The 12840-nt window shown below is 42.7% G+C and overlaps 1 long non-coding RNA gene across 1 annotated transcript; it reads left to right on the plus strand.

The window, feature by feature from the left end:
- Positions 1-1310: 1310 nt before the first annotated feature.
- On the plus strand, positions 1311-9100 carry Gm34535. Its single transcript, XR_373696.1, has 3 exons — positions 1311-1530; positions 4413-4650; positions 8968-9100. It is a non-coding gene; the product is annotated as a predicted gene, 34535 (long non-coding RNA).
- Positions 9101-12840: the final 3740 nt, after the last annotated feature.

Below are 12840 nucleotides of genomic sequence, written 5' to 3' on the forward strand. Positions count from 1 at the left end.
CAATGCTGTGCCCCTTTAATACAATTTCATTGCTACTTCATAACTGTAATTTTGTTACCATTATGAATCCTAATGTAAATATCTGTTTTCCAATGGTCTTAGGTGACCCCCATGACCCTTCAAAGGGGTCATATCCCACAGGTTGAGAACCACTGCTCTGGAGTCTGGGCGTTGAGAGGATACAATTCGAGGGAAAGGCACAGAGCCTTAGCATGAAGATTGCTGGGACCAGAGATCAGTGCCTTCCTGGGTCATTTCTCTACCTTATTTTTGAGAGAAGATCTCTCGGTGAACCCAAAACCCATCATTTCTCTTAGACTGGCAGGCTAACTACTAGCTCCCAGGATCCAATTGTCTCTACCCACCAGGGCCGGCGGTACAGGCTGCTTTATACAACCGTGGATCACAGCTCCAGGAACTCAGGCTTGCACGCAACAACATCCCCCAGTTAGCTATCTCTCCAAGCCAGAAACGGACTCTTTACACAACAGCAAACAACAGACAGTGTGAAGTAGGTATTTATCTGTGATATCATCATTTATTTCCTGGTATCACTGTTGAATTATTTCATGATATGTATGACGATTTTAATGTATCTATTGTGTATGTCATAGTCTCCAAGTGAGCAACAGAGGAAGTTAGAAACTTGCACCCATTTAGAGCACTGGCAGAGACCTGAGCACATTTTTTATGAATGGAATCAAAAACTGTGTTGATCTGCGATATTAAGTGTTGTCCGCAGCCTGGGCACAGGAACACAGCATTTATTTCTTAAGCTGTTCTCTGAGTGATCAGTGGAGGAGGCATCTTGCCTTCTGCTTCTTACCAGCTCCAGTTCCCATAGGGATCCCCTCCACTCCCGGAAGACCTCACCTCACAGCAGCAGCTTTTGTGAACCTGCTGGAGAGATGGCGGCTTGGCCCAGGGAGCGTCCACATGGTGTCTGATGATAACACCTCGAGCAAGAAAAAAAGAAAAACGGTTTTCCACTGATGGCAGTGTGTACAAGCCGGCTGAGCTGCTTGGCACAACCCCCGCAGCTGTGTATTCATGATGCTATGTGTAAGCCAAAAAAAAAGGGGGGGGGTAGGGGTTTGAACGATATAATCAATACAGGCTGAAATTTGGTTGACCCACTCAAGTTCTTGCCTCTCACTGCCTAACTGCTCTGTGAGAAGCGGGGAGCTGGGCTGTAGACATAAGCCTCCCCCTCAAAAAAGTTTAAACCCCCACTGTGCAGAAAAACAGGAACAGATTCTGCCACATGCAGTGCCACTTGGCTGCGTTTCCCACACGTTCAGGATGATTTCTGTGGCAGACCTTCCCAGTGGGTGGAAGGGAACCAGACGCCCTACCCCCACTCTTGGGAACCTGTGATGATGGGGCAAGTAAGCTCCGGGGTGGAGAGTAGATCTACTTCACAGCCTTGGATTTATTTGAAAACTGGAAATCACGGTGCTGATGTAACCAGGGGAACGCATCCAGTGTCCCAGGGGCTGGCCTCTCATCCGTGAGTCTACACAACCAACTGTAAGCTGACCTGTATGCACTCTTTCCTATCTTTCATGGACCAGGTGGTTTTGGAAATTGACATTCTCACAAATGAAGGTCCAAGAAGAAAGCTAGGGTCTGATTGTGTTGTCTTTGTGTGCCATGGTTAAGGCACCATGAGATAAATAATCAAAATTAAACCTAAAGTTGGCAATAATAATAATAATGCCCATCTGGCAACATTTGGGTACTTTGCCTTAAAATTTGGAATGAAGCTGAGTTAAATTAAGATGGTTCAAAGGACTGGTCAGATGGCTCAATGAGTAAGAGGGCTTGCAATGCAAACCTGAAGACCTGAGTTTTGAATCCAAGTAAAAGGCAAGGTATGGTCATTGTCTAGGACCACAACATCTTATGGAGGATGGCTGGGATTTGGTGGCCAGCCAATCTAGCCAATAAACTAGAGAAAATACTCCACACCATTCTCTAGCCTCTGAATGTAATGTACATTCACAGGGGGTAGCACCCGCACACACAGGTCCATAAAGTTGGGGAACCTTCTCTTCAAACACGCTATTATACTGTTTCTTTACTTAGTCTGAAGCTCTCCGGAAAATTCAATAGTTCAAACTGGAAAGGAGTTTGGAGGTGACTTAAAGGAGCTTAGTAACCCCTCAAGAGATGGGGAGAGGGGTTTTGATACCCAGAGTGGGGCTCCCCATCTCTTGAGGGGTTACTAAGAAATTTAATTAAAATAAAAAAGTGTGGGACTTGGAGAAAGTTACCTTGCTGGCAAGTGGAAGCACGAAGACACATTTCTGAACCTGGCACTTCCCATAACAGTAACCGCACCTCCTCCATTTTGCCATTGTTTGACGCCTTTGTAAATCTGCTGCCTTTCATTGCCCCTTAACACAATTATCAAATGGTACAGTTTTATCATGGATGTTCTCGCTGGTTCCAAAATTTCCCTACAAACGAATATCCAAACTGTTCTTCTTATATTATATCAAAGTTTATTTTTAAAAAAAAATAGACCATTGATTACATATAGACACCTAGAGGCCAGATCACCCAGCACATTAGGAACCCAGGAAGTTAGCAATATTTAACAGAAAAGAAAAAAGGGGTCAGGGGCTTGGTGGGAAACATGGCTCCCCAAAGCCTCCAGTTCCACCAAGCTTCACTTAGGAGTAAATTGTAAAGCAAACAAATCCTCATCTTGTTCCAACTGAGGAGCTAAGCGAGCAAAATTTACATGGAGGAAAAGAGAAAAAGGGGTCAGCCAGCGGGAGCCCCTTTCTCTGCCCTGAATCCCAGTCAAGGTGTTTGGTTTTTCAGTCTCTGCACAAACTGGAGCCTGACGCCCAGCAGGAGTGTTTGGTGTGGTGTGGAACTCATCCCTCCAGGTCCTAGGAAGTTTGACGTGCCTGGGTGGGAAACGTTAAGCAGTGGGGCAAGTGGGCTATGGAGATTTGCCAGAGTCTTCTGAAGCCCTTGCTGAGTTCGCAGTCTTTAAGTAAGCAAGGGAAAGAAAGCAAATGTAAGCTCTGAACTTTTGGCTGATAAATGGGGTTCGTTTACTTAGCACGGTGGCCCGTGAAGATGAGAACTCTCTCCAAAATGATCCCTAACAGCAACAAAGTGAGAGGGGAAAAAAAATCACTCTATCCACTCACTCTTCCCAACTTGGTCTTGGATGACATCAGCAACCTTGAAAGGGAAAGAGTGACCTTCAAGGTGACTGTGTGTGCTCTCTGAGAGTGAGAAATTCAGATTAAAAATAACATCAACTCAACAACTAAGGCAATCATTCATGTTAGTTGCTCAGTGAAAATTCTTGAGTATCTGCTACATGTTGTGCAATCACTGGGGATGTACTGTTGAACAAACCTAGAAGCGTTTGTTACCTAGTGTGGGAGAGGGACCATAGAAAATAAATATAAAGAAATAAATGTATGGCATACAAGTCTGAGAAGGCTGGACCAACAAACCCCAAACTTTCAGCGCCTGACTCAACAAGAATATGCCAACTCCACTTCTCATGAGTCCAATCTCCTTCACCCACAGCTACACTCTCTAGCTGACCTTCAGATCATTACAGAGGATTAAGAGAGGGCTGGAGGAGGATGGTGTTAAGAATCAGGCCCTAAATGTATTGAGTAGCTTCTGTTTCATCCCACCAAGCAAACAGCAAGCACCTCTTAGCAGGGGGGTGGAGAGAGAGAGAGAGAGAGAGGAAGAGAGAGAGAGAGGGAGAGAGAGAGAGAGAGAGAGGAAGAGAGAGAGAGAGAGGGAGAGAGAGAGAGAGAGAGAGAGTCAGTGCATGCTGATTATGGAAATTAGAGCAACAGAAATGTTAAAACTTGGCTTCTCAAAGGGGAAAAAACTATGGCGTGATTATCTTCTAGCATCCTCCCTTTCCTAGCAATAGCGAGGGAGATACCTTGAGCAACCTTCTTTCTCGTCCACACATTCTCTGAGTGACAGGGCTACTGAGCACGCCCGCAATAAACATATGCCTTCTGCCAGGTTATTCTCATTGAGGCACTCTTTTCTTATGGGTTAGATTGGGGTGTCTTTCTGTACCCTAAGAATCTCCCTCCAGTTACCCACTGGATCTACAGGTTACTTGCAGGTTTTTGCATACAGCACACATTGGCCGCCCTATTCTCATTGCCGTTCGACAATGAGAATAGAGAGCAGAGAACTCAGTTTCCCCTCCTACACCTCAACAGACTCATCTCTGACATCTGTTCACACTCTTCCCCCAGCCTAAAATGGTCTTCTTTACTCTCTCCCTCTCTGTTCTCGAGTCCTACATTAAACTTCTGAACGCTCACGCCTACTTACTCATGGTTGATCAATTAATTTATAGGGATCCTTTTTCTAAAAAACAGTTTGATTTCTTCCTTTACCAGAAAGATGTAAACTCCTTGAAGAAACTGGAATAGATCAGGACTCCTGTCTCCAGTCCCACACTGCCCTCACTGGATTTTGTATGAGAAATCAGCTCTCCTGGGTCATCGAGGAACACCAAGTCTCCCTCTTCCATCATGTGACTCTGAAGAATCCATTATTGTCCCTTAAACCAAGAAGCCCCAGAGTATCCAAATGTCAAGAGTGGAACAAAACAGAAGCAATAATCTGGGGGTGGAGGTTGGTATGACAAATTGCCACAGCTGAGCTTTGAAATATGTCTGAACCTAATTCAGACCCTGGCTTTAGTTTGCTAGTTGGGTGTTCACGGGTAACTGTTACTTTTTCCCTTAGTTCTGGTTGTCCATTTGAAGAAGACAGTGGTGGCATTTGCTGTTCAGTGGTGTTGTGAAGGTTAGAGGACGTCTACATGAAGTTTCCAATACTTTCCTACATGGGGTTGCTCTGCACTTCCCTGCCTGCCCAGTCTCATGGTTGTGTAGCTCCTGCTTGCTTCTTCTTGTCTCTCTCTCTACTCCTGAGACAAATGAGAATTCTAAATATCCATTGAGTTCCCCCATGAAGACTCCTCTAGTGTAGTAATTAGCTTCTGCCCTATGAAGTCTTCCTCTTGGACAGTTTTCTCTTGTCACAAAGGTCACTGGTTTTTCAGTGACTATTTGGGGCTCAAAATAAGATCCCCATCCAATCCTGTTTGGCTCCATGTCAGATGACATGGTCCAAAGCTCAGTGAAGAGCAGCCATACTGCTAGAAAGTCCTGAGTTATTGATATACAACTAATACTCACGAGAACAATCAATGAGCCCACTAGCATTGTTGGATCACCAGGAGAAAAATAAATGTAACTAACAGAGTGGTGCCTCTCAAACATTAATTGATAGGTTCACAGATCACCTGTGCGACCTAGTAAAACTGCATTCTGGTCCACTTGTCATGGGGTGGGATGGATTTTCTAACAAGCTCCTAGGAGATACTTGAGCAGCCACTCTCTGAGAGGCAGGACAGAATACACAGTCCTTGACTTTTCCCCACCTCCTACCCTGGGATCTACTTATGTGCTAGTGGCCCTCAGGGACAATGTACTGATGATGCTGACTCTTTAGGAAGACTGAGAAATACAGAAATTTGAGCACCAAATAGCAGACACAGAAAATGTCACGTGTCTCACATTGATACTTTCCTGAGTGACGACCACGTCCTCCTCTTTGCAACTGTGAGTGCTTTAAAGGCCACTGTATCATCTCAATGATATCACGTGTTCGTTATCTTGAAAAGTGCTTGTTACGTAGCTAGTAGATTCTCAGCAAATATTTATCAAGCAGAAATGAATCCCTCCTTGGTACACACTAAAATGCCCCATGCACACAGCAGGCACTCAATAAAAGCTTGTTGAGTGAATTAATAAAGCTGGAAAGATGTAATGACTGTGGTGCTGGGTGAAGGAAAATATTATTTCTCATCAAAATCATCTGAGCAAGATCACCTCGTAGAACTCAATGGGCACTGAGGGAAACAGCATTGATGTTAGACAAAGTCCTTGGAAACCAGTAGGCCACAGCTGACAACCCAAATTGGTTTGGGTACCATCTGGTGCTATGATTGGAGCATTTTTCATGCTCACTAATAAAGAACTCAGCCTGGCTTTGGGGAGGACTGGGTCAAACCAGAGACTTCTGAGGTCTAAGCATGGAACCAGCTTTCAGTGGCTGTAAAGAGCTGGGGACTTGGGCTGCCATTTCACCTGCCCATGACTAGGCATGTGGCCTGTGAAGAAACAAAGGCGAACTCCAGGGACCAGCTCCAGAGCCCCAGCTTTGTGTGGAGCCCACCAGGGCATACCTGACTGTGAGGCTGGAGCCAGTGAAAAGCTCCTTTCTCTACATTTGGCTTATAAAAGAAGCCAGTGGCTTGAGTCCACCAGCTTCCTGCAATCTCCGACTGCAGAGCAGCTCTGGGACGCACAGACCGGCAGGGGAACAAACAAGGGGCAACGCTGCCAAAGCTAAGAACAAAAGATGGCTTGCATTTCTGGGGTTGCATGGGATGTAGCCTGGGAGCTTTGCTCTCATTCAAAGGAAAAAGAAAAACAGAAAAGAATATTTGGAGTCTGGGATACAGAGGACAGAACAGAATTATTATTCTTCATGAGGAAAAACAGAGGTGCAGGAGGGCAGCTCCTAAGCAGAAGCGTGTTTAAAAATAGAACAGCCCCAGAGTAAGAAGACTTCAAAGTGTGCATTGGGTTTTCTTCCAGCTCTACGTATCCTTAAAGATGTTCCACAGTACCTGCAGAGAAGGCCATGGGACCTTCTCTTGTCTCCTTGTGTTGTAAGTTCTCTCTTTGCTCTTTGCCTGGAATGACTAAGGCAGAGGAAATGCCTGAAGACGAAGAGATGAACGTGGAGAAGAGTTAAAGTCATCCTTAAAGATTAATGAGCACCTCAAGCTAACCTAAGGTCAATGAATAGCCTTTAAAAGCCCTGGCTGGAGAACCCAAAACTCCTAAATCTAAAGATCACACAAAATCTGGAACTTCTCGAGTATCAGGTGAGATCCTCAGGACAACAGGTTTCGGTGTTTGAGATTTTGGAAAACTCAACCAGTAAAGTCCATATAAAATAGGCCAAAAGTCTGGCCAGTGAGATGACTAAGCATGTAAAGGCACTTGCCACCCAGCCTGACAATCTGGGTTCTATTGCCCAGGACTCAAGTGACAGAAGGAGAGAACTGACTCCCTAAAGTTGTCCTCTGGTTGCCACATGGACACAAACCTCCATGACATGACCACACCTGCCCACAAAAAGCCAAAAATACAATTGTTTTTATTTAATCCCCAAATTTGAAAGACTGAAATCTATAGCATTTCTGGTCCCAGGTATGTCCAATGAGTGCTACTCCCTACTTGATCTATGAAAACTAATAGTAATTAGCAGGTTTTAGATCACTTACCAAGTACCAGGAGTCACTCGGTGCTTTGCCTATGTTAAGTAATTGCCATCCACTTATAGATGGGTTACCTAACAGCCACTGGCATTTTAAACATAAGGACACTGCAAAACTAGCAGGGAAGTGACTGCCACAAGTGCTTTCAAAAAATAAACCATAAAGCCATGGTTGGAAAGCCATCATTCTGACTCTACCGCCTGCCTTAAACAATGTGACACCTCTGAAGGAACACCAGTCCTTAGTCACTTGCCTCTGCTTTATGGATGGAAGCCAGTTCTCAGGTGCATTTCCTTATGGCCCCAGGGATGCCCGACCCAACAGCATTGACCTATCGTGCAATGTTCTGTGCTGTAGGACAGAAGATGTAAGCTCTAATCCCCTCTCTATGCTACTGTAACCTCACATTCTATCTCCCACTCAGTCACTCTGCCTTCTCTTCTACCTGGTTTTAACATATACTTTCTATACTTTATTTACTCTCCTGGTCATTTAATTTTACCTTCATAAATCTATCTGATTACTACATTTTACTGACACCCCAAGTTTCTCAAAAATAGAAAACATGTACAGATTTTATCTATATTTTTCTGTAGTGTAGCAGAGATTGCACATAAACAAATGAGCATACAACACTACCCCCTGTCTTTATTTTCCTTCTAGTGTCTTGACCTCGAGTAAAAAGTGACATCACTTAAACTTCAGGCACTGTAGAGATGCTGTGATGACCTATGCCACACATACTAGGGAAATATCAGATATCTGAGATGATCACTAAGACACGAGGACTCTCGGTTTTCCAAAGTGAGAAATATCATTCCTAGAGGGAGGGAAGAGAAAAAACAGGTGGGGAGTGCTCAAGGCACTGTGCTCAGACAAGTACCACTGCCCAGAAACTCACACCAACCTAGAAACATGGAAATGGGGAACATGTAAGTATTTTAGCTCAATTCCCCCACAGCATAGCAGAGATAGTGGATAAACAAATGAACAAACAAAACTAATCTCTCTATATTGTCTTTCTGACTTGTTTTCATTCTATTCAACCTCCAGACTCATGCATGACTCCTGTGTAAGGGTGTGGTTCATCTCATAGCATCTTCTCTCCTGTGTCTCACTAAAATGGAGAAGTATACTGAATTAAGCTCTCCTGGCCTCCTGGGTTGTCTCCCCTGTGTTTGGTTGCTAGCTCAAGTATCCTGCTTTAACTTTACAACTAGGAAGGTGATCTTATGTATGTCTCTCTGGCTTCAAAACCACCACTCACTTGCCCCATCCCCGCACTGGGCAAAGCAGCATCACCCAGAAGAGAAGATGCTGTTTCTTCAGTCAGTCTTCAGTGACTGAAGTTCATTGGTCCACTTGGAGATGTGGGAACTAAAGTTTGGTTTTTCTTGCTATCACAGTGGTGAAATAAGTTGTAGACAAGGAGTTGACACAGAGCCTGCTCGTGTAATTACGAGATTCTCTCTGTGGTTCTTCCAACCCTCCAATTGTCTTCTTTGCACAGGGTTTTCATTTCTTCAGAGTTCCCGTTTATGAGCCTTTACAATCCTCTAACTGCTTACAACTATTTTTTCTCAATTTCTTAGGCCCAGTCCCAGCTCCAACTTAAGTGAAAGGAGAATGGAAAAGTTATGATGGTGTCCAGCTTGGAAACTACAAGTGGAAAAGCTCTGCAAGCTGATGATAAGAGTCAACAAAGAACATCACAAACTACTTTCCCTGATGGAAATAAATGCAAAACTTTTAATAAAATATGTGCAAATTGAATTTAAAACCACATTAAGATCATACACTATAATCAAGTTGATTTCATCCCAGGGATGCAAGATTTGTTCAACATAGTTCAATAAATGGATAACACACAATAGGCTTAAGCACAGAAATCACATCATCATGCTTACCACTACTATAAATATCCTATTACTTATCTTGAGTAAGACCCTTCATTTCTCTTCTTCATCATCCCATCTTTGATCAGGTGGATTACTGATACTAACGTCTGAAAGTAACTGAGAATCCTTTAGTTCAATCTTCCATTTGTTGGTAAGGAAACTGCAAATTAGCAAGCTCTAGAGCCCCCCTCCCTCACCTCAGAGCCAGCAGAAGCCACACCTCCAATTATGTTCCAGGACTTCTCAACCTCACCAAGATGTTCCTTAAGACGTGATTTCTTCATTTTCTCTTTTTTTAACCCCAAGGCTAGTTTTCCCATCAGCACTGTTAATATACTATGGAAACAAGCCTGGTATGCCACGGTGTTGTGGCTTTGCTAAGCAGCAACCTCCTTTGAGCCACTTTCTCTTTTAAGAGTGGCAAGTCTACTTGGCTCTCCTCCAAGGGTAACCCAGTGGGGTACCCAACAGACAGTGCTCAGTCTATGCATTAAGCTTGCTAGCATGTAGAACAAAGAAGCACGGCCTTCTAACAAACACCAATGATTGTGTTAAATGATCTCCTGTGCAGGTCTTTGCAAACAGTTGAGGCAATGCCAGCCTTTGCCTCTTTTATATCCACTGGCTCCAGGAAAGGGAAGGAAATGAAGTGGCATTGATACATTCAAATCCCAAATTTGTTCTTGTTGTCAGACCATCAGATGGTTGCTCATCTGTGGATGTTAGCTTTGAGTCCTTAGATGTGTGTGTGTCCTGCCTGTTAGAGACTGTCCTCTGAGCCTAGTCAGATGCCCCCCTCTGTAGCTGCTTCTGGTTACAGCTTTTACTTTTTCTCCAGCCTTATCCTAGAAGCAGCTTACTTTGTTGTCTCAGGACTCCCCTGCTTAGGTGAAGAGCCCACCAAAGGTCGTCTGCCATCAGATTAACTCGGTTTCCTCAGAGACATGGCTGCATCTGCTCAATTCTTTTAGTCATGTAAGATAATCATTTGTGGGAGTGATGGTCCATGTTATTTACAGGCTCCACACATACATACAGAAGAGTCACACAGAGCACGTACAGCATAGGGCAGAACTCTTTGTACCGTCTTCAAAATTCTGACTATCAAAATGTGTGTATATTTTAGCTTCCCTTCAAACTCATAAGCTTCTTCATAGAGTGGATAAGAACTGAATTAATGAAACAACTCATGGAAATGAGTTTCCAGGTTTTAAGTGTCTCTAGTTTATATCAGTTTATGTTGAGACACTCTGACATAAACTGTAATTAAGCATAGGTCTCCATAAATAAAAGGTAGTTTGCAGCAATGATTTGTCAATATGACTGACACTTTTAGGAAGTGAAATTATATAAAGCCAGCATAATGACTAATTCTGTCTCCAAGATAGCCTATTCACCAAGAATTTATGGGTTAACAACCTCGTGTGAACTGAACAACCTCTGAGATTTTATGGAGTACCAAGTTAGACATCATCTTTTTTCTCAAGAAGCTCGCAAAGTAGTGTTGGGGAATGCTATAAAACAGAACAAGTATTACACAATACCAGACAGGATTAGTGATGTCTTCAGCTAACCCGAGGGATGCAGAAATACAGTGCGGAAACTTGGAAGTTAGTGATTAAGATTGGCTGAAGTAAGAAAAGGAGTCAGGTCGGTTCTGACTGTGGTGGTATGCTAGCTCCTAACAGTGATTCAGAGGAGATTAAATTGCATCTGTTGGAAATGGCTTCTGAAAGGCTTTGATCCGTGATGGGGAGCAGTGAAAGCAAGAACCCTGAGCGGGAACAGTTGCTGCAAGATGGAGAAGATGCTGAGATGTAGAGATTATCCAGGAAGCTGAGATGGAGGAGGTTTGGACCACATGCCAGTATTAGGACCAGAATGAAGACTCATTAAGACACACTTTAAATAGTAATCGGGATTGATCTAGGATTTGACCTAATAAGAAGATAAAAACAGAGTTGAAATCCATACTTTTTAAAAAAAAACGAAGTTGAAATCTATAGTTTTTAATTTAGAGGGCTGTGATAGAGATTGATAGTTGCACTTCAAAATTCAATATTGTTTCCTTCTGGTGAAACAGCGGGATAATGTTTCTCAGCTTTAGTAGCAATTGCACGTGGCCAAACTACCGGAGCCTAGAGCCCAGCTTCTCAACCTCTGTGTCATGACCTTAAATAGCTGGGAACATTTAACTGAAGCAAAGTTGTTGTTATTTTTAAAAATTGCCAATAGAAAAAGGTTTATGGATCCACAATAATCAAATATTAGTTGAAATTCAAGCCTATAATGAGCCCATAGCCTTTTTTTTTTTTTTTTTTTTTTTTTTTTTTTTTGGTTTTTCGAGACAAGGTTTCTCTGTATAGCCCTGGATGTCCTGGAACTCACTCTGTAGACCAGGCTGGCCTCAAACTCAGAAATCCGCCTGCCTCTGCCTCCTGAGTGCTGGGATTAAAGGCGTGCGCCACCACCGCCCGGGTGCCCATTAGCCTTTCTTAAAGTCGTCGTCATCATTATATCCCAAGGTTTCACTGAAGCCTTAGTTCTAAACATGCATTTTGCATTGGTGTGCTGTCACACAACAGAGACATATACTTCCTGGAATATTTTAGCTCAGATACAAGACAATTTTAAGGATAGCAGTGTTTTTACAATACACATAAACTTTTCTGCTTTCTGAGAAACTGGATGAATTAATTACACAAGACAAAGATTTTTTTTTAATATTCCTTACTGTCACTCCTCCACACAAAAAGAACAAATTATTATAGCTTCAGGTGGCATCATGTTAGAAGGTTTTAAAACATCTCTGTTTGGATTACTGATTTGAATTTCATAAAATTCATTAAAAGGATTTTGGTCAGGGATCAGGACTGAATTCCAACAATTTCTGAAATTACTTTAAATTTCTGCATTGTGTGCTTATGTATTTATGTGAAGCATTAATGATTATAAAATCAAAATGTGATCAACTCTGCAAGATGTCAAAGACACTATGCCCCACAATAGCAAGTTTTCAACTAAGGTTTAATGTTTTGTGTAAAAAGAGCTAAGCATACTCGTGTCATTAGTATGTATTAATTACTTTTTATTGCTGTGATGAAACATCATGACCAAGGCAACTTATTAAAGAAAGCATTTAATTGGGTTTATAGTTCATAGGGCTAGAGTTTATAATGCCAGAGAAAAGGTGTGGCTGTAGGGACAGCTGAGAGTCCACATCTTGATCCTCAAGTAGAAGGCAGACAAGGCACACTGTGAATGAGTCTTTTATAACCCTCAAACCCCAGCCCCAGTGACACACTGTATCCAACAAGGCCACACCTCCTTAACAAACACACACCTTCCCAAACAGTTCCACTAACTGCTCAAAAAGCATTTAAGTATATGAACATCTGAAAATTTTCTCCTCTCATTTATAAGTGGTAATAAATATATACCAAATAATTGTTTTAAGGTAAATATATTTATGACTTGTTTTCAGTAAATGTTTTATTTGTATGCCTAAGTCTATCTAAGGTCTATGAAATTTTCTTATAAGAAAAAGTCATATAAGCAGAAAGCCCT

The sequence above is a fragment of the Mus musculus genome, chromosome 1, assembly GCF_000001635.26.
Source record: "Mus musculus strain C57BL/6J chromosome 1, GRCm38.p6 C57BL/6J".
NCBI lineage: Eukaryota > Metazoa > Chordata > Mammalia > Rodentia > Muridae > Mus > Mus musculus.